General features: G+C 46.5%; 1 protein-coding gene across 5 annotated transcripts in view; it reads right to left on the bottom strand.

The window, feature by feature from the left end:
* LOC128695394 (SET and MYND domain-containing protein 4-like) overlaps positions 1 to 23,376 on the bottom strand; it is a 415,476-nt gene that overhangs the window by 132,865 nt on the left and 259,235 nt on the right. The gene's annotated exons all lie outside the window — the stretch shown is intronic.

The raw sequence follows: 23,376 nt of genomic DNA, 5'->3' as shown, positions 1-23,376 counted from the left end.
ATTCAGCAGACAGGGCAACATGAGTACAGTAAGAAAAAACACAATAAATGTCTGGGGACCAAGACTGTTCAACAGCCTCCCATCATACATAAGGGAGATTACCAAATAGACCCCAGGCTGTCTTCAAGAGGAAACTGGAAAAAGATACATAAAGTCAGTGCCCGATCAGCCAGGCTGTGGTTCGTACGTTGGATTGTGTGCGGCCAGCAGTAACAGCCTGGTTGATCAGGCCCTGATCCACCGGGAAGCCTGGTCGAAGACCGGGTGGAGGGGGCGTTGACCCCGGAACACCCTCCATGTAGGTAGACATAATGATTAGGGGTGGTGCAGCCGTCATGCCTTTCCTTCGTCACTCAGGGAGCAGTTGGTGTTTTGACGTTGACCAGGAAAGGATGAGCAGCAGCAACTGCTCTCTCCATTAACATAGCCTCACAAACACCTTACACAGTCATTTTTCTCTTTATCTGCAGCCTATATGTAGACTGCTTTCTGAGAGCCTTGGTGGTCTTATACCCCGTCATGTGTGATAACTTCTGTTTTGCAGTGATGTTCAATGTGTTGTCGTTTTAAGTAAAATGTTCAACTTGTCTCTGAAATAAAGGCTTGCCACTCTGATCAAATTATCTATAACACACCATACACAAACACTTATCTGTGCAGTATCTTACATGGACTTTGACCCTATCTCAGGAAAGGTTTGAGACTGCACACTACTGTAAGTGGTGAGTCGACTTAGTATTTGCCCAACTTTGTGTACTTGCTATACTAGGACTGAATGAACATTGTCTTTGCTTTACATGTGTCTACACACTATACTGTGTGGATTTAGTCAATAACTAAATGTAATCTGCACACATGCGCACAGTGTGAATTTGGGAAGGTCAGCCAGGTCAGCTACCATCTGGAGGTCCCAGCCAGTAAATCTTAGTCGAAATGGATGCTGATTATATTATACAACATTAACTAGCTTTACACTTGTTTATATATAAATAACCTGCACATAAGAGAGAGGAGCTTACGATGACGTTAGTGTGACTGTAAATGGTCCAAGTCGAACCGAAACTTCGTCGTAAGCTCCTCTCTCCTATGTGAGCGTTATTCGTATATTGTTCCCGTCACGGTATTGTGCCTTTTTGTTATTTACGCTTGTTTTTCCTACGGATGCGAATTTATTAACAGAGCAATAATTTGTAATGCCCATATTTGAATATAATCATATTTTTGTCTCCCTATTGCAGAGATTCATGCCTTCAGTGCCAGTCCTGTTAGTGTGGGAGAAGCTCTTCGTAGGGGAAGCTTTTGTGTGGGGAAAGGTCCCGTGTTTAGCTCTCCGGCTGCTTGAACCCGGTCACAGATATGATTAAATACCGGGGAGGAGGCAGGGAGTTGCACAGCTCTGGAGGTCCTCATCTTACCCTCAAAACAAACTGGTGAGAGCTGGGACCTTTAATAGTATAAACAAACGGGGGATTCTCTTTCCGGAAACCTCAATTACTCGACCATAAAACCTACGACAGATGAACCCCTTGCTGTCCCCCTCCCCCCCCCCCCCGAGTGCAAGGGAGGAGGGTGCAAATCATTATATTGAAAAAAGCTCTAAATCCGTGAGGGGTCATTCAGCACAGCACCCTGACTGCAGCACCACCCCACGGCTCTGCCACACATCAGGTTAACTTTTGCACTGTCTGGCGCATACTGTGCTATATTTCGCAGAGTCTGGCGCATATTGTGCTATATTTCGCAGTGTCTGGTGCACTTGATGTTATATTTTGCAGTGTCTGGCGCCCACTTCGCTATATTTCGCAGTGTCTCACATACACTGTTCTATATTTCGTTGTCTCAAACATATCGTGCGTTCGAAAACAACCAAACAGTTGATGTGATATACACAAATTTTTGCAAAGGCGTTTAACAAATGTAAACATGAGCTGACTGCACACAAAGTAGCCATAGGCACAACGGGGAAGGTAAGCATATGGATTTTAAGATTTGAAACACACAGAACACAAAGAGTAGTAGTAAACAGAGCAAAATCCAGCTTCAGCGAGTTAAACAGCAATTACGCAGTGTGCTACAGTAAAATTTTTATAAGAAATAACGCTCCAAATGTCATTTTCCGGGCTTGTACTGAATCCGAACGCGTATTATTCCCGGTCAGTTAGTGGCCAGGAGACAGCAGCAGATGAGAGGCGTGTTTAGTTCAGTACGAGATGGGTGGCGACGGGGGGTAAAGTCATCATGTTTGGGCGGTAGTTTGAGTAGGTAATTTTGGTAAGTTTTTTAGTGTATTCTATTTTGTGTATTTTCTAGTGCTCTCATGTTTATATGTACACAGAGCGCCTTTGTTCCCTCTCTCAGGACCCATGGAGAGATGTCACCGAACCCCATCGCTAGTATGCAGAGGCCTGTTTATGCGAGAGTACTGTATGGTGTTTTGCCTAATTAGTCTACCAAGCAGAAGTGAGGAGGGGGGTGTGTATGTCATGGAGCCTCCCTGTTCATAAATGTTAATTTTTTTGTTTAACTCATTAGTAGCAGCAGTGAGCTTATGTGAGCTGGAGTTTTTTTTTGTAGTAGATGGTAAGTTGTATATAAGTTATTACTATTAATATAGATATATTTTTGTATAGGTGAGTCTTTGTCCTTCCTTCCTTCCTTCCTTCCTAATATTAATTAATATTGTTTAATGTATGAGTACATGCTGGCTCAAGGTTTGCTGTGTATTTCAGTGTAATTTTATAACCCCTAGACAGCCATGTAAGCAGCCTTTAGGAGCCAGGAACATTTTATATAAGTTACTACATCAAAGTCGTAACAATAGCTCAGTACCCCAAGGCACTGTCCTGGCACCTCTGCTGTTTCTTATCCCTACAGGAGACATAGATAAAAACACCCGTCACAGTTTTGTATCACCAGACTTATTTTAAGCCTGGAATTCACCCTGGTAGGAGACGCTTGAAAAATTGCAGGAAGATATAGGCAGGGGTTCCCAGTGGGCAGTGGAAAACAACAAGACGTTTATCGGTGATAAATTCCAGATGCTTAGGTATGGACAGAATGAAGAACTCAAAAGCGACATTGTATACAAAATTCTAGACGATCATCAAAGGCACATCATAATTTGCACCTGGAAAATACTGGAGGGACTGGCCCCAAACCTACACACTGGAATCACTCCATGTGAAAGCAAGAGACTTGGCAGACTGTGCAAAGTGCCTCCAATAAAAAACAGGGACGCGACAAGTACACTAAGAGAACTCCTGAGTGTCAGAAGGCCCCGACTCCTCAATGCCCTTCCTCCGTGCATAAGGGGAATTACCAATAAACTTCTGGCTGTCTCCAAGAGAGAACTGGACAGGTTCCTCAGATCAGTTCTTGACCAGCCGAGCTGTGGTTCGTATTCTGCACTGCATGCTGCCAACAGTAATACCCTGGTTAATCAGGACTTGATCCACTGGGAGGCCTGGTCTGGGACCGGGCGGCAGGGGCGCTGAGCCCCGAAACAAGCTTCATGTATCCTTCAGAGAAGGTATTCCTGTTATTATAAACTGCTGTCCTTAGGGTAGGTATTCCTTGCTTACCGCCTGTGCTGTTATCCTGCTTTCTACCAGTGCTGCTATTTTACTACCAATGTTGTTATCCTGCTCACCACCAGTGCTGTTATCCTGCTCACCACCAGTGTTGTTATCTTGCTCACTACCAGTGCTGTTACCTTGCTCACCATCAGTGGTGTTATCCTGCTCATCACCAGTGTTGTTATCCTGCTCACCACCAGTGGTGTTATCCTGCTCACCATCAGTGGTGTTATCTTGCTCACCACTAGTGGTGTTATCTTGCTCACCACCAGTGGTGTTATCCTGCTCACCACCAGTGGTGTTATCCTGCTCACCATCAGTGGTGTTATCTTGCTCAGCACCAGTGGTGTTATCTTGCTCACTACCAGTGATGTTACCTTGCTCACCATCAGTGGTGTTATCTTGCTCACTACCAGTGGTGTTATCCTGCTCACCACCAGTGGTGTTATCTTGCTCACTACCAGTGTTGTTATCTCACTACCAGTGCTGGTACGCTGCTCACCACCAGTACTGTTATCGTGTTCCGCTATCGTAAGACTGGATGCACTAGTTCCACCTGCTGATCGAGACTGATTGTTGGGGCAGGATGCAGCGCCCCGCTGCTGCGAAGAGGAAGAGTACAAGGAGGGGACGAAGAGGAGAGAACAAGGAGGGGACGAAGAGGAGAGGACAAGGAGAAAGAGGCAAGGGAAAAGGAGGGAGAAAAGCAGACCACGTATGGGTGAAGGGCAAGAGGAAAGATTTAAAGAAAGAATATCATGCCTGTCATAGTTATTAAATCACTGTGACAAAATCATGGAGGCTTTAGAATACAAATACAATGTGTGATTTATATTTTATACAATGTTAAGTACAAGAAAGCCACATGGGCTACATGGACTTCGTAGACGCATCTGACAACTACAGTAAGCTACAGTAACGCCCCGTCAAATGAATTCAACAGGTATAGCAGGGAAAAAAAAGAGAAATGGAGAGTTAGGTGTATAAAATATAAACCCAGAGATTAGTAGTTTTAGTAAAGTCAAAAGTTCAGCCCCTCAAGGCGTCTTTACTGTTTCTTATCCTCATGGGAAATGTATATTAAAACTAGGGTGTGTGTCAGAGTATCGGTATCGGTGGCTATCGGCGAATGTTGATGGTCTCGTTATCGGGCTAAAATTGAGTATTGTTTTCGGTATCGGCAAACATTTCAATACCGTCCTATCATTAATAAAAATAAATACTAGCCACAGCTTCGTATCATCCTTTGTGGACGATGCCAAAATAAGCATGAAATTCGCCTCAGTAAAAAAGAGAGAAAAATTATAAGAGTACAGCAACAAAGCCTCGGCGGCCCAAGGAAAATAACCAGACATTGAATGGTGACAATACCCACTTCTCAGATAGAAAAAGAATGAAGAACTCAATACGATCACAGGATGGAAAATCCAGGAAGACAATCTCTTAAAGCGAAATGAATTAGTAAAGGACTTAGGAATAATAATGTCAGATGACCTGCTGTTTAGAGAGCAAAACAAGGTTAGTAGCTCGGTTGGTAGCACACGAAACTCACCGAGTGTCCATGGTTCGATCCCCAGTATGGGTGTAAACACTCGGCGTGTTTCCTTAAGACACATGGTGTCCTAGTTCACCTAGCTGTAAGTAGGTATCTGGGTGTTAGTCGACTGGTGTGGGACGCATCTTTGGGACAATTAACCTACGTTGCCCGAAAATGCTCTGCTGAACCAGGGGCTTTCTATATATTATGTCATTGATGTCATCTAAGTCTGTATAAGTTGTATCATCATATACTTGTAGAAATGAAGATTATTATTATTATTATTATTATTATTATTATTATTATTATTATTATTATTATTATTATTATTATATAACTGTAGCAAATACCCTGAAAAATGACAAGGTGGATAATGTGAACATTTAAAAGAAGGGATCACGCCAACGATGGTGTTATTCAGATAACTTGTGCTCTCACATTCTGCATCTTGTTCTGTGCTCACAGCTCAGCTCAAGGCAGGAGACACATCAAAACTGGAAAATGTACTGAGTGTTTATGTTCCGTGCAGTCATTAAAACATTTATACTATTAGGAATTTCTCCGAAGATGAGAAGGTACTCGAGGGCCTGGCCCCAGTTCTGAATACTGTTAGAACTTACCGGGGCCCATAACTCTACTGTCTCCAAGAAGCAGACATGTAGACTGTAGGTCTACCCACCTGTTTCACATACCTCCCACTAGAGCGAGTTTCTGACCTAGGACTAGTTTCGCGAGTGACCTGTAGATGGCAGGCCCCCTAGGTCTATCTTCACGGCTTGTTCTCTCTCGCACTTCGCGCCTACCCAACCTTCCGTCAAGACTTAATAGAGCTTTGCTCCCTGGCGAGCGCCGAATACGTCCTGCCTGTGTACCCATTCGCAAAATAAATCCACGCTAGTCTACCCAGAATATCTTACGCTAGTCTACTCAGAATATCCCACGCTAGTCTACTCAGAATATCCCACGCTAGTCTACGCAGAATATCCCACGCTAGTCTACTCAGAATATCCCACGCTAGTCTACGCAGAATATCCCACGCAAGTCTACTCAGAATATCCCACGCTAGTCTACTCAGAATATCCCAAGCTAGTCTACGCAGAATATCCCACGCTAGTCTACTCAGAATATCCCACGCTAGTCTACGCAGAATATCCCACGCTAGTCTACTCAGAATATCCCACGCTATTCTACGCAGAATATCCCACGCTAGTCTACTCAGAATATCCCACGCTAGTCTACTCAGAATATCTCACGCTAGTCTACACAGAATATCCCACGCTAGTTTACTCAGAATATCCCACGCTAGTCTACGCAGAATATCCCACGCTAGTCTACGCAGAATATCCCACGCTAGTCTACGCAGAATATCCCACGCTAGTCTACTCACAATATCCCACGCTAGTCTACTCACAATATCCCACGCTAGTCTACTCAGAATATCCCACGCTAGTCTACGCAGAATATCCCACGCTAGTCTACAATATCCCACGCTAGTCTACGCAGAATACCCCACGCTATTCTACTCAGAATATCCCACGCTAGTCTACACAGAATATCCCACGCTAGTCTACTCAGAATATCCCACGCTAGTCTACTCAGAATATCCCACGCTTGTCTACTCAGAATATCCCACGCTAGTCTACTCAGAATATCCCACGCTAGTCTACTCAGAATATCCCACGCTAGTCTACGCAGAATATCCCACGCTAGTCTACAATATCCCACGCTAGTCTACGCAGAATATCCCAAGCTATTCTACTCAGAATATCCCACGCTAGTCTACTCAGAATATCCCACGCTAGTCTACTCAGAATATCCCACGCTAGTCTACTCAGAATATCCCACGCTAGTCTACTCAGAATACCCCACGCTAGTCTACTCACAATATCCCACGCTAGTCTACTCAGAATATCCCACGCTAGTCTACTCAGAATATCCCACGCTAGTCTACTCAGAATATCCCACACTAGTCTACTCAGAATATCCCACGCTAGTCTACTCAAAATATCCCACGCTAGTCTACCCAGAATATCCCACGCTAGTCTACTCAGAATATTCCACGCTAGTCTACTCAGAATATCCCACGCTAGTCTACTCAGAATATCCCACGCTAGTCAGAATATCCCACGCAAGTCTACGCAGAATATCCCACGCTAGTCTACAATATCCCACGCTAGTCTACGCAGAATATCCCAAGCTATTCTACTCAGAATATCCCACGCTAGTCTACTCAGAATATCCCACGCTAGTCTACTCAGAATATCCCACACTAGTCTACTCAGAATACCCCACGCTAGTCTACTCACAATATCCCACGCTAGTCTACTCACAATATCCCACGCTAGTCTACTCACAATATCCCACGCTAGTCTACTCAGAATATCCCACGCTAGTCTACTCAGAATATCCCACGCTAGTCTACTCAGAATATCCCACGCTAGTCTACTCAGAATATCCCACGCTAGTCTACTCAGAATATCCCACGCTAGTCTACTCAGAATATCCCACGCTAGTCTACTCAGAATATCCCACGCTAGTCTACTCAGAATATCCCACGCTACCTATTCTACCAGAAGATACAACATAGCAGACATCATAAATAATAGCGAAACAAAGGTCAAGTTATCATGAGTCAAGTTATAATGAGTCAAGTTATCATGAGTCAAGTTATTATGAGTCAAGTTATCATGAGTCAAGTTATCATGAGTCAAGTTATAATGAGTTAAGTTATAATGAGTCAAGTTATCATGAGTCAAGTTATCATGAGTTAAGTTATAATGAGTCAAGTTATCATGAGTCAAGTGGACTACTAGCTCCGCCATGTGATGGTTATATAGACCAGCAGCCATCTAGCAGAAACACACAGGTTGGCCTGATCAACGAGGGGAAGCCTAGCCTGCGAGGATTTAACCCTGGAAACCGGCCACATATATGCCAAAGGTCCGGCTTTACCTGTGGGTGAGGAAAACAAAAAAACAGGCAGGAAGACAGCGGGAGAATGATGAGAAACGAGAAGGATAATCCACCACACGACTTCCGACAACTTTTTGCATGCCCCACAAACCCTCTGTGACTCGGTATGTATGTAATATATATTGTGTGTGTGTATATATATATATATATATATATATATATATATATATATATATATATATATATATATATATATATATATATATATATATATATATATATATATATATATATATATATATATATATATATATATATATATATATATATATATATATATATATATATATATATATATATATATATATATATATATATATATATATATATATATATATTTATTATCACACTGGCCGATTCCCACCAAGGCAGGGTGGCCCGAAAAAGAAAAACTTTCACCATCATTCACTCCATCACTGTCTTGCCAGAAGGGTGCTTCACACTACAGTTTTTAAACTGCAACATTAACACCCCTCCTTCAGAGTGCAGGCACTGTACTTCCCATCTCCAGGACTCAAGTCCGGCCTGCCGGTTTCCCTGAACCCCTTCATAAATGTTACTTTGCTCACACTCCAACAGCACCTCAAGTATTAAAAGCCATTTGTCTCCATTCACTCCTATCAAACACGCTCACGCATGCCTGCTGGAAGTCCAGGCCCCTCGCACACAAAACCTCCTTTACCCCCTCCCTCCAACCTTTCCTAGGCCGACCCCTACTCCGCCTTCCTTCCACTACAGACTGATACACTCTTGAAGTCATTCTGTTTCGCTCCATTCTCTCTACATGTCCGAACCACCTCAACAACCCTTCCTCAGCCCTCTGGACAACAGTTTTGGTAATCCCGCACCTCCTCCTAACTTCCAAACTACGAATTCTCTGCATTATATATATATATATATATATATATATATATATATATATATATATATATATATATATATATATATATATATATATATATATATATACATGGAGGAAATTGAAATAGCTTGAATCCATGCTTGAGGCTCACTGACGTGCTAGGACTGGGAAAGAAACATGGCTTGTGAACCAGGCTGCCCAGCTTATTTGGCATTCGTGGCTGAGTGGATAAGAGCGCTGCCTAGGAATCTTGACCGTCCCCAGTAGTAGTATCGAGTCCTGCTGACTGCGATCTCTCTCTCTCTCTCTCTCATATATATATATATATATATATATATATATATATATATATATATATATATATATATATATATATATATATATATATATATATATATATTATAATCGTCTCAATTTTAATGTTTAAAGTGCACTTCACGTTAGCCTCTAGGAGAACTGTAAACCTAGTGACCAACGTGCAGTCTATAGATTCCAACCATAGATAAACTAAACTACCAAAGCATCACACAAACACATTCTAGAGAATGAGAGATCTTCCACACTTCCGACCTCATGCTACGTCTTTAGCTAACAAAACAAAAAATTCCTGTATACAAAGTTTATTCAACACAAACGCACTCACAGCGAGGAAGGTATATATGGAGAGGGGCGTGGCTCTACTGATTAGGACATGCTGGAGTTTCCAGAGAATGAAAATCTTGAAGCGCTTAGAATTCTTAATTATGTCGGCCAGCAGCCAAAGACATGACTCAGCAAACACACTTGGTGAGTACACATACTGCAGGAATGGGATCTAAAAAGAGATACTGTGTCCTACAACCACTGCAAAAAAATTATGCAACAAACTATGTAATGGAATGGGACACCACAAATACAGTTCTGCTCCTGTAACTACAAATGGATAATATGCCAAGAATGCATCTGGCTTTTGAAGGCCATATACATCAGTAACTCTTCCCTTACATCACTCCCATACCTCACCCTGCTATTTCATCTTTTAGGTCCCTTGACAAACCCAGCACACAATACTGAGTCGTTCCCCGGCCCTTAAAACAACAACATACAGGCCTCTAATGTTGCACACTCTAATACTTGTTCCTAATATGTAACTGTAACCTCTCCCACCATCACTGTACTCTTTTTCCGAGCACTTGTAAGTAACCAGCAGCACTGGAGCATCCCTCTCTGAATCCAGCCAGTACTAAGACTTCCCTCGGGGACACGAAAGAGCGGAAGAAAAGAAAAGAATTTGGAGAAGCGTGGCAGCACCTGGTCGATGGTGAGGCGCAGATAGCATTATCATCAGCTGGTGATGGTGCTCACCAGAATACCTGATCACTTTCCTGTCACTGCCTGACAGGGTCTGGCCTCCCGTCCTACTGAATTTTAGCAAACTGCTGGCACTAATCCTTCTCACTTTGCCTGTTAGTGTAGGCCAGCTTATCTATCCCACACAATACAAACTTTCTTCGATGGTGTCTGGAACATGAACCAAAAAACACCTCTCCAGGGACAGAACCTATATTATTATTATTATTATTATTATTATTATTATTATTATCATTATTGGGAAAGGCCGCACTTGTAGGGGTCATGCAGTGTCTGGGAAATGGGATATTAAGTTTGATCTAAGCAAGGGGAAAGGGGATGGTAGCTACAATTCATTCAGCAGCATCAAGCCCCCCTCCCCTTGAAGGGGAGTACAGTGAGGTACACTAATTGTTAGGCTGACTGGAGCGTGCATGACCAGCCCACAAACACCTGTGCTGCATATGTACCTGGTGTCTACGTGTTGCTGATTCCTGGAATCATTGTTTCGAGGCCTCATCTCACACCAAGACTCCTCGCTGATTGCTCTGGTTAATAGGGTGTTGGTGCTTGCAGCAGGCAGTCCCACGTGGAAACGACCCAGCTAGCTGATCAAGAACAGTGTACAATACCGTCAAATTTCCTATTGAAGAAACGGTCTGTAATTTCCTTCATGGGTACCGCAGCATACCGCTCGCAGTAATGAACATATTACAAGTAAGTTTATTCAGGTATGCACAAATACGTTACATAGATTATCATACATAGCAGCATATGTGTAGAGAACCTGGGATAACCCAAAAAAGTCAGAGAGTGACTTATTTCCATTGGGGTCCTTTCACCTTATTGTAATAATATAAAGGAAATAACATCTTATTATTATTCTATAAAGGAGATAATATTTTATTATACTATAAAGGAGATATACGAGGAATAAGGGAAGATTACATATGTGTAAGCTATTATGTTAACAAATTTTTGCTTTACACCTGTGTTATTCCATCACTTCGCCTTATACTGCACTTGAAGGGAAAGCTGAAAAACCTTGGAGACTTTATGGGCATTGAGTCTATCCGTGAGTGCGCTTACTGTGCCCCTCCCTGTTCCACACTGGGATTACAATTTTCTGTGCCTTCTACTCCAGCAAGTTGTTATTTTTGTGTGTAGCTTCGGAACTGGTCAGTCTAAGATTTTCCAAGCTTAAATTGTGATACATTTTTCTTGTCTGAGATAGTTGGCAGGAAGTAGATCCTCCAAGACTACTCCCTGGAGGAAGTATGTCTTGAAGATTGTTAAGAATTATCACTTAAAATTCTTCATGTTTTCAGTGTCATTCATTTTAACTGAGGCTGTTAGTATATATCAATGTTACACCCTTCAGAGTTCTGCTCTTGAGGCTTGCCCTGAAGCCAGACTTTAGTCCTGATTGCCTGTTCAGTCTGGCTGTTGCTGTTTACGAACTACAGGTATACATTAACCATCCTTAATCCAGTAGTACCACTAGACGTTTCCTTAACTTGTAGGTCAAGCTCTCATAGGAAATATGTATTATTTTATTCACAGGGAAGCACTAAACTCGTGTGTTGGGGAGGGATGTCTGGTACTTAGTTGGGGAGGGATGCCTGGTACATAGTTGGGGAGGGATGTCTGGTACTTAGTTGGGGAGGGATGTCTGGTACTTCGTTGGGGAGGGATGTCTGGTACGTAGTTGGGGAGGGATGTCTGGTACTTAGTTGGGGAGGGATGTCTGGTACTTAGTTGGGGAGGGATGTCTGGTACTTAGTTGGGGAGGGATGTCTGGTACTTAGTTGGGGAGGGATGTCTGGTACTTAGTTGAGGAGGGATGTCTGGTACTTAGTTGGGGAGGGATGTCTGGTACTTAGTTGGGGAGGGATGTCTGGTACTTAGTTGGGGAGGGATGTCTGGTACTTAGTTGGGGAGGGATGTCTGGTACTTAGTTGGGGAGGGATGTCTGGTACTTAGTTGGGGAGGGATGTCTGGTACTTAATTGGGGAGGGATGTCTGGTACTTAGTTGGGGAGGGATGTCTGGTACTTAGTTGGGGAGGGATGTCTGGTACTTAGTTGGGGAGGGATGTCTGGTACTTAGTTGGGGAGGGATGTCTGGTACTTAGTTGGGGAGGGATGTCTGGTACTTAGTTGGGGAGGGATGTCTGGTACTTAGTTGGGGAGGGATGTCTGGTACTTAGTTGGGGAGGGATGTCTGGTACTTAGTTGGGGAGGGATGTCTGGTACTTAGTTGGGGAGGGATGTCTGGTACTTAGTTGGGGAGGGATGTCTGGTACTTAGTTGGGGAGGGATGTCTGGTACTTACTTGGGGAGGAATGTCTGGTACGTAGTTGGGGAGGAATGTCTGGTATTTAGTTGGGGAGAGATGTCTGGTACGTAGTTGGGGAGGGATGTCTGGTACTTAGTTGGGGAGGGATGTCTGGTACTTAGTTGGGGAGGGATGTCTGGTACTTAGTTGGGGAGGGATGTCTGGTACTTAGTTGGGGAGGGATGTCTGGTACTTAGTTGGGGAGGGATGTCTGGTACGTAGTTGGGGAGGGATGTCTGGTACTTAGTTGGGAGGGATGTCTGGTACTTAGTTGGGGAGGGATGTCTGGTACTTAGTTGGGGAGGGATGTCTGGTACTTAGTTGGGGAGGGATGTCTGGTACTTAGTTGGGGAGGGATGTCTGGTACTTAGTTGGGGAGAGATGTCTGGTACTTAGTTGGGGAGGGATGTCTGGTACTTAGTTGGGAGGGATGTCTGGTACGTAGTTGGGGAGGGATGTCTGGTACGTTTGCTGGGGAAGGATGTCTGGTACGTATGTTGGGGAAGGATGTCTGGTACGTTTGCTGGGGAAGGACGTCTGGTACGTATGCTGGGGAGGGATGTCTGGTACGTATGTTGGGGAGGGATGTCTGGTACGTATGCTGGGGAGGGATGTTTGGTACGTAGTTGGGGAGGGATGTCTGGTACGTATGCTGGGGAGGGATGCACCTGGTAAGTTTGGAGCCTCCCGGCTATAAATTTTTTATTTCGGATTGCCAAGGCTATATCTCAGTGTTCAGCAATGAATAAGACACACGGACATGTTTATTGTCGAAATATTTCGCCTGTGCAGCAGGGTTCTTCAGATGAATACACAGGCGACATATAAACCGGAGACATTGGAGAATATAGATAAATGGTCCAGAGAACCGACAAGTTGATAAATTAGATACTTGTGCAACACTTTTGAAATGTCTCGCTAACCAGTGGCTTCCTCAGTCCAATACATAGAAGAATGTTTCAATCAGTCCCTGATTTACATTCAGACATACACATACCACATCTATAACTACATATATACATACGTATATTGTGAGGCGTTCACACATACACCATCAACGTTGATACTAAAAGCTTTCAGATTCTTCTTCCAAACTTAGAAACCAATTTCCTGAAGATGACGTTCGTCTGTGACAATCCTTCAGGAGACGGGGGAAGCTGCGATAAAGGAGGGATGAAGGGAAGGCAAGATGGAAAGGAGGAGAGAGAGCGAGAGAAAGGAGTTGTGGAGAGACAGGAGGGGGATGATGATGATATTTTATTTGTCAATAATAATAATAATAATCTATATTTCTCCAAGTAAATGATAAAACTTTTAAAGACCATAGCTGACGTCAACGACGTACTATATAGAAAGCCCCTGGTTATGCAGAGCTTCTCGGACAACTTAGCTCAACTCTGTCCCCAGGATGCTGCCCATACCAGTCGGCTAACACCCAGGTACATACCTACTGCAGGTGTCTTAAGGAAACAGGTCCTAATGTTTCCACCCGTACCGGGGACCTGAGACTGATCTTAAGACAGAGATCAGCCCTGAGACTGGTCTTCAGACAGTGATCAGCCCTGAGACTGGTCTTAAGACAGTGATCAGCCCTGAGACTGGTCTAAAGATAGTGATCAGCCCTGAGACTGGTCTAAAGATAGTGATCAGCCCTGAGACTGGTCTAAAGATAGTGACCAGCCCTGAGACTGGTCTAAAGATAGTGATCAGCCCTGAGACTGGTCTTAAGACAGTGATCAGCCCTGAGACTGGTCTAAAGATAGTGATCAGCCCTGAGACTGGTCTAAAGATAGTGATCAGCCCTGAGACTGGTCTAAAGATAGTGATCAGCCCTGAGACTGGTCTTAAGACAGTGATCAGCCCTGAGACTGGTCTTAAGACAGTGATCAGCCCTGAGACTGGTCTAAAGATAGTGATCAGCCCTGAGACTGGTCTAAAGATAGTGATCAGCCCTGAGACTGGTCTTAAGACAGTGATCAGCCCTGAGACTGGTCTTAAGACAGTGATCAGCAATGAGACTGGTCTAAAGATAGTGATCAGCCCTGAGACTGGTCTAAAGATAGTGATCAGCCCTGAGACTGGTCTAAAGATAGTGATCAGCCCTGAGACTGGTCTAAAGATAGTGATCAGCCCTGAGACTGGTCTTAAGACAGTGATCAGCCCTGAGACTAGTCTTAAGACAGTGATCAGCCCTGAGGCTGGTCTAAAGATAGTGATCAGCCCTGAGACTGGTCTAAAGATAGTGATCAGCCCTGAGACTGGTCTTAAGACAGTGATCAGCCCTGAGACTGGTCTAAAGATAGTGATCAGCCCTGAGACTGGACTAAAGATAGTGATCAGCCCTGAGACTGGTCTTAAGACAGTGATCAGCCCTGAGACTGGTCTTAAGACAGTGATCAGCCCTGAGACTGGTCTAAAGATAGTGATCAGCCCTGAGACTGGTCTTAAGACAGTGATCAGCCCTGAGACTGGTCTTAAGACAGTGATCAGCCCTGAGACTGGTCTAAAGATAGTGATCAGCCATGAGACTGGTCTAAAGATAGTGATCAGCCCTGAGACTGGTCTAAAGATAGTGATCAGCCCTGAGACTGGTCTTAAGACAGTGATCAGCCCTGAGACTGGTCTTAAGACAGTGATCAGCCCTGAGACTGATCTTAAGACAGTGATCAGCCCTGAGACTGGTCTTAAGACAGTGATCAGCCCTGAGACTGGTCTTCAGACAGTGATCAGCCCTGAGACTGGTCTTAAGACAGTGATCAGCCCTGAGACTGGTCTAAAGATAGTGATCAGCCCTGAGACTGGTCTTAAGACAGTGATCAGCCCTGAGACTGGTCTTCAGAGAGTGATCAGCCCTGAGACTGGTCTAAACATAGTGATCAGCCCTGAGACTGGTCTAAAGATAGTGATCAGCCCTGAGACTGGTCTAAAGATAGTGATCAGCCCTGAGACTGGTCTTAAGACAGTGATCAGCCCTGAGACTGGTCTTAAGACAGTGATCAGCCCTGAGACTGGTCTAAAGATAGTGATCAGCCCTGAGACTGGTCTAAAGATAGTGATCAGCCCTGAGACTGGTCTTAAGACAGTGATCAGCCCAGAGACTGGTCAAAAGATAGTGATCAGCCCTGAGACTGGTCTAAAGATAGTGATCAGCCCTGAGAATGGTCTTAAGACAGTGATCAGCCCTGAGACTGGTCTTAAGACAGTGATCAGCCCAGAGACTGGTCTAAAGATAGTGATCAGCCCTGAGACTGGTCTTAAGACAGTGATCAGCCCTGAGACTGGTCTTAAGACAGTGATCAGCCCTGAGACTGGTCTAAAGATAGTGATCAGCCCTGAGACTGGTCTAAAGATAGTGATCAGCCCTGAGACTGGTCTAAAGATAGTGATCAGCCCTGAGACTGGTCTTAAGACAGTGATCAGCCCTGAGACTGGTCTTAAGACAGTGATCAGCCCTGAGACTGGTCTTAAGACAGTGATCAGCCCTGAGACTGGTATTAAGACAGTGATCAGCCCTGAGACTGGTCTTCAGACAGTGATCAGCCCGGAGACTGGTCTTAAGACAGTGATCATCCCTGAGACTGGTCTAAAGACAGTGATCAGCCCTGAGACTGGTCTTAAGACAGTGATCAGCCCTGAGACTGGTCTTCAGACAGTGATCAGCCCTGAGACTGGTCTTAAGACAGTGATCAGCCCTGAGACTGGTCTTAAGACAGTGATCAGCCCTGAGACTGGTCTTAAGACAGTGATCAGCCCTGAGACTGGTCTAAAGATAGTGATCAGCCCTGAGACTGGTCTTAAGACAGTGATCAGCCCTGAGACTGGTCTTCAGACAGTGATCAGCCCTGAGACTGGTCTTCAGACAGTGATCAGCCCAGAGACTGGTCTTAAGACAGTGATCAGCCCTGAGACTGGTCTTAAGACAGTGATCAGCCCTGAGACTGGTCTTCAGGCAGTGATCAGCCCAGAGACTGGTCTTAAGACAGTGATCAGCCCAGAGACTGGTCTTAAGAGAGTGATCAGCCCAGAGACTGGTCTTAAGACAGTGATCAGCCCAGAGACTGGTCTCAAGAGAGTGATCAGCCCAGAGACTGGTCTTAAGAGAGTGATCAGCCCAGAGACTGGTCTTAAGACAGTGATCAGCCCTGAGACTGGTCTTAAGAGAGTGATCAGCCCAGAGACTGGTCTTAAGAGAGTGATCAGCCCAGAGACTGGTCTTAAGACAGTGATCAGCCCAGAGACTGGTCTTAAGAGAGTGATCAGCCCAGAGACTGGTCTTAAGACAGTGATCAGCCGAGAGACTGGTCTTAAGACAGTGATCAGCCCTGAGACTGGTCTTAAGACAGTGATCAGCCGAGAGACTGGTCTTAAGACAGTGATCAGCCCTGAGACTGGTCTTAAGACAGTGATCAGCCCAGAGACTGGTCTTAAGACAGTGATCAGCCCAGAGACTGGTCTTAAGACAGTGATCAGCCGAGAGACTGGTCTTAAGACAGTGATCAGCCCTGAGACTGGTCTTAAGACAGTGATCAGCCCTGAGACTGTTCTTAAGACAGTAATCAGCGCTGAGACTGGTCTTAAGACAGTAATCAGCCCTGAGACTGGTCTTAAGACAGTAATCAGCCCTGAGACTGGTCTTAAGACAGTGCTCAGCCCTGAGACTAGTCTTAAGGCATTGCTCAGCCCTGAGACTAGTCTTAAGGCATTGACCAGCCCTGAGACTGGTCTTCAGACAGTGATCAGCCCTGAGACTGGTCTTAAGACAGTGATCAGCCCTGAGACTGGTCTTAAGGCAGTGATCAGCCCTGAGACTGGTCTTAAGACAGTAATCAGCCCTGAGACTGGTCTTAAGACAGTAATCAGCCCAGAGACTGGTCTTAAGACAGTAATCCGCCCTGAGACTGGTATTAAAGCAGTGATTAGCCCTGAGACCGGTCTTAAGAGAGTGATCAGTCCTGAGACCGGTCTTAAGACAGTAATCAGCCCTGAGACTGGTCTTAAGGCAGTGATTAGCCCTGAGACTGGTCTTAAGACAGTATTCAGCCCTGAGACTGGTCTTAAGGCAGTGATTAGCCCTGAGACTGGTCTTAAGACAGTGATCAGCCCTGAAACTGGTCTTAAGACAGTGATCAGCCCTGAGATTGGTCTTAAGACAGTTATCAGCCCTGAGACTGGTCTGAAGACAGTAATCAGCCCTGAGACTGGTCTTAAGACAGTAATCAGCCCTGAGACTGGTCTTAAGACAGTAATCAGCCCTGAGACTGGTCTTAAGACAGTAATCAGCCCTGAGACTGGTCTTAAGACAGTGCTCAGCCCTGAGACTAGTCTTAAGGCATTGCTCAGCCCTGAGACTAGTCTTAAGGCATTGACCAGCCCTGAGACTGGTCTTAAGACAGCGATCAGCCCTGAGACTGGTCTTAAGACAGTGATCAGCCCTGAGACTGGTCTCAAGACAGTGATCAGCCCTGAGACTGGTCTTAAGGCAGTGATCAGCCGAGAGATTGGTCTTAAGGCAGTGATCAGCCCTGAGACTGGTCTTAAGACAGTAATCCGCCGTGAGACTGGTCTTAAAGTGATTAGTCCTGAGACCAGTCTTAAGACAGTGATTAGTCCTGAGACCGGTCTTAAAACAGTAATCAGCCCTGAGACTGGTCTTAAGGCAGTGATTAGCCCTGAAACTGGTCTTAAGACAGTAATCAGCCCTGAGACTGGTCTTAAGGCAGTGATTAGCCCTGAGACTGGTCTTAAGACAGTGATCAGCCCTGAGATTGGTCTTAAGACAATTATCAGCCCTGAGACTGGTCTTAAGACAGTAATCAGCCCTGAGACTGGTCTAAAGACAGTGCTCAGCCCTGAGACTGGTCTTAAGACAGTAATCAGCCCTGAGACTGGTCTTAAGGCAGTAATCAGCCCTGAGACTGGTCTTAAGGCAGTGATTAGCCCTGAGACTGGTCTTCAGACAGTGATCAGCCCTGAGACTGGTCTTAAGGCAGTGATCAGCCCTGAGACTGGTCTTCAGACAGTGATCAGCCCTGAGACTGGTCTTCAGACAGTGATCAGCCCTGAGACTGGTCTTCAGACAGTGATCAGCCCTGAGACTGGTCTTCAGACAGTGATCAGTCCTGAGACTGGTCTTCAGGCAGTGATCAGCCCTGAGACTGGTCTTCAGACAGTGATCAACCCTGAGACTGGACTACAGGCAGTGATCAGCCCTGAGACTGGTCTTCAGACAGTGATCAGCCCTGAGACTGATCTTCAGACAGTGATCAGCCCTGAGACTGGTCTTCAGACAGTGATCAGCCTTGAGACTGGTCTTCAGGCAGTGATCAGCCCTGAGACTGGTCTTCAGACAGTGATCAGCCCTGAGACTGGTGATAAGCCCTGAGACTGGTCTTCAGACAGTGATCAGCCCTGAGACTGGTCTTCAGACAGTGATCAGCCCTGAGACTGGTCTTAAGAGAGTGATCAGCCCTGAGACTGGTCTTCAGACAGTGATCAGCCGAGAGACTGGTCTTCAGACAGTGATCAGCCCTGAGACTGGTCTTCAGACAGTGATCAGCCCTGAGACTGGTCTTCAGACAGTGATCAGCCCTGAGACTGGTCTTCAGACAGTGATCAGCCGAGAGACTGGTCTTCAGACGGTGATCAGCCCTGAGATTAGTCTTCAGACAGTGATCAGCCCTGAGACTGGTCTTCAGACAGTGATCAGCCCTGAGACTGGTCTTCAGACAGTGATCAGCCCTGAGACTGGTCTTCAGACAGTGATCAGCCGAGAGACTGGTCTTCAGACAGTGATCAGCCCTGAGACTGGTCTTCAGACAGTGATCAGCCGAGAGACTGGTCTTCAGACAGTGATCAGCCCTGAGACTGGTCTTCAGACAGTGATCAGCCCTGAGACTGGTCTTCAGACAGTGATCAGCCCTGAGACTGGTCTTCAGACAGTGATCAGCCCTGAGACTGGTCTTCAGACAGTGATCAGCCGAGAGACTGGTCTTCAGACAGTGATCAGCCCTGACACTGGTCTTCAGACAGTAATCAGCCCTGAGACTGGTCTTCAGACAGTGATCAGCCCTGAGACTGGTCTTCAGACAGTGATCAGCCGAGAGACTGGTCTTCAGACAGTGATCAGCCCTGAGACTGGTCTTCAGGCAGTGATCAGCCCTGAGACTGGTCTTCAGACTGATCAGCCCTGAGACTGGTCTTCAGACAGTGATCAGCCCTGAGACTGGTCTTCAGACAGTAATCAGCCCTGAGACTGGTCTTCAGACAGTGGTCAGCCCTGAGACTGGTCTTCAGACAGTGATCAGCCCTGAGACTGGTCTTCAGACAGTGATCAGCCCTGAGACTGGTCTTCAGACAGTGATCAGCCCTGAGACTGGTCTTCAGACAGTGATCAGCCCTGAGACTGGTCTTCAGACAGTGATCAGCCCTGAGACTGGTCTTCAGACAGTGATCAGCCCTGAGACTGGTCTTCAGACAGTGATCAGCCCTGAGACTGGTCTTCAGACAGTGATCAGCCCTGAGACTGGTCTTCAGACAGTGATCAGCCCTGAGACTGGTCTTCAGACAGTGATCAGCCCTGAGACTGGTCTTCAGGCAGTGATCAGCCCTGAGACTGGTCTTCAGACTGATCAGCCCTGAGGCTGGTCTTCAGGCAGTGATCAGCCCTGAGACTGGTCTTCAGACAGTGATCAGCCCTGAGACTGGTCTTCAGACAGTGATCAGCCCTGAGACTGGTCTTCAGACAGTGATCAGCCCATAGACTGGTCTTAAGAGAGTGATCAGCCCTGAGACTGGTCTTCAGACAGTGATCAGCCGAGAGACTGGTCTTCAGACAGTGATCAGCCCTGAGACTGGTCTTCAGACAGTGATCAGCCCTGAGACTGGTCTTCAGACAGTGATCAGCCCTGAGACTGGTCTTCAGACAGTGATCAGCCGAGAGACTGGTCTTCAGACGGTGATCAGCCCTGAGATTGGTTTTCAGACAGTGATCAGCCCTGAGACTGGTCTTCAGACAGTGATCAGCCCTGAGACTGGTCTTCAGACAGTGATCAGCCCTGAGACTGGTCTTCAGACAGTGATCAGCCGAGAGACTGGTCTTCAGACAGTGATCAGCCCTGAGACTGGTCTTCAGACAGTGATCAGCCGAGAGACTGGTCTTCAGACAGTGATCAGCCCTGAGACTGGTCTTCAGACAGTGATCAGCCCTGAGACTGGTCTTCAGACAGTGATCAGCCCTGAGACTGGTCTTCAGTGATCAGCCCTGAGACTGGTCTTCAGACAGTGATCAGCCGAGAGACTGGTCTTCAGACAGTGATCAGCCCTGACACTGGTCTTCAGACAGTGATCAGCCCTGAGACTGGTCTTCAGACAGTGATCAGCCCTGAGACTGGTCTTCAGACAGTGATCAGCCGAGAGACTGGTCTTCAGACAGTGATCAGCCCTGAGACTGGTTTTCAGGCAGTGATCAGCCCTGAGACTGGTCTTCAGACTGATCAGCCCTGAGACTGGTCTTCAGACAGTGATCAGCCCTGAGACTGGTCTTCAGACAGTAATCAGCCCTGAGACTGGTCTTCAGACAGTGGTCAGCCCTGAGACTGGTCTTCAGACAGTGATCAGCCCTGAGACTGGTCTTCAGACAGTGATCAGCCCTGAGACTGGTCTTCAGACAGTGATCAGCCCTGAGACTGGTCTTCAGACAGTGATCAGCCCTGAGACTGGTCTTCAGACAGTGATCAGCCCTGAGACTGGTCTTCAGACAGTGATCAGCCCTGAGACTGGTCTTCAGACAGTGATCAGCCCTGAGACTGGTCTTCAGACAGTGATCAGCCCTGAGACTGGTCTTCAGACAGTGATCAGCCCTGAGACTGGTCTTCAGACAGTGATCAGCCCTGAGACTGGTCTTCAGACAGTGATCAGCCCTGAGACTGGTCTTCAGACAGTGATCAGCCCTGAGACTGGTCTTCAGACAGTGATCAGCCCTGAGACTGGTCTTCAGACAGTGATCAGCCCTGAGACTGGTCTTCAGACAGTGATCAGCCCTGAGACTGGTCTTCAGACAGTGATCAGCCCTGAGACTGGTCTTCAGACAGTGATCAGCCCTGAGACTGGTCTTCAGACAGTGATCAGCCCTGAGACTGGTCTTCAGACAGTGATCAGCCCTGAGACTGGTCTTCAGACAGTGATCAGCCCTGAGACTGGTCTTCAGGCAGTGATCAGTCCTGAGACTGGTCTTCAGGCAGTGATCAGCCCTGAGACTGGTCTTCAGACAGTGATCAGCCCTGAGACTGGTCTTCAGACAGTGATCAGCCCAGAGACTGGTCTTAAGACAGTGATCAGCCCTGAGACTGGTCTTAAGACAGTGATCAGCCCTGAGACTGGTCTTAAGACAGTGATCAGCCCTGAGACTGGTCTTAAGAGTGCTCAGCCCTGAGACTGGTCTTAAGACAGTGATCAGCCCTGAGACTGGTCTTAAGACAGTGATCAGCCCTGAGACTGGTCTTAAGACAGTGATCAGCCCTGAGACTGGTCTTAAGACAGTGATCAGCCCTGAGACTGGTCTTAAGACAGTGCTCAGCCCTGAGACTGGTCTTAAGACAGTGATCAGCCCTGAGACTGGTCTTAAGACAGTGATCAGCCCTGAGACTGGTCTTAAGACAGTGCTCAGCCCTGAGACTGGTCTTAAGACAGTGATCAGCCCTGAAACTGGTCTTAAGACAGTGATCAGCCGTGAGACTGGTCTTAAGACAGTGATCAGCCCTGAGACTGGTCTTCAGACAGTGATCAGCCCTGAGACTGGTCTTCAGACAGTGATCAGCCCTGAGACTGGTCTTCAGACAGTGATCAGCCCTGAGACTGGTCTTCAGACAGTGATCAGCCCTGAGACTGGTCTTCAGACAGTGATCAGCCCTGAGACTGGTCTTCAGACAGTGATCAGCCCTGAGACTGGTCTTCAGACAGTGATCAGCCCTGAGACTGGTCTTAAGACAGTGCTCAGCCCTGAGACTGGTCTTCAGACAGTGATCAGCCCTGAGACTGGTCTTCAGACAGTGATCAGCCCTGAGACTGGTCTTCAGACAGTGATCAGCCCTGAGACTGGTCTTCAGACAGTGATCAGCCCTGAGACTGGTCTTCAGACAGTGATCAGCCCTGAGACTGGTCTTCAGACAGTGATCAGCCCTGAGACTGGTCTTCAGACAGTGATCAGCCCTGAGACTGGTCTTCAGACAGTGATCAGCCCTGAGACTGGTCTTCAGACAGTGATCAGCCCTGAGACTGGTCTTCAGACAGTGATCAGCCCTGAGACTGGTCTTCAGACAGTGATCAGCCCTGAGACTGGTCTTAAGACAGTGCTCAGCCCTGAGACTGGTCTTCAGACAGTGATCAGCCCTGAGACTGGTCTTCAGACAGTGATCAGCCCTGAGACTGGTCTTCAGACAGTGATCAGCCCTGAGACTGGTCTTCAGACAGTGATCAGCCCTGAGACTGGTCTTCAGACAGTGATCAGCCCTGAGACTGGTCTTCAGACAGTGATCAGCCCTGAGACTGGTCTTCAGACAGTGATCAGCCATGAGACTGGTCTTCAGACAGTGCTCAGCCCTGAGACTGGTCTTCAGACAGTGATCAGCCCTGAGACTGGTCTTCAGACAGTGATCAGCCCTGAGACTGGTCTTCAGACAGTGATCAGCCCTGAGACTGGTCTTCAGACAGTGATCAGCCATGAGACTGGTCTTCAGACAGTGCTCAGCCCTGAGACTGGTCTTCAGA

Source organism: Cherax quadricarinatus, chromosome 14 (genome assembly GCF_038502225.1).
Source record: "Cherax quadricarinatus isolate ZL_2023a chromosome 14, ASM3850222v1, whole genome shotgun sequence".
Taxonomy (NCBI): Eukaryota; Metazoa; Arthropoda; class Malacostraca; order Decapoda; family Parastacidae; genus Cherax; species Cherax quadricarinatus.
The sequence above is the reverse complement of the archived record's forward strand: the minus strand, read 5'-3'. Positions and strand labels throughout refer to the sequence as shown.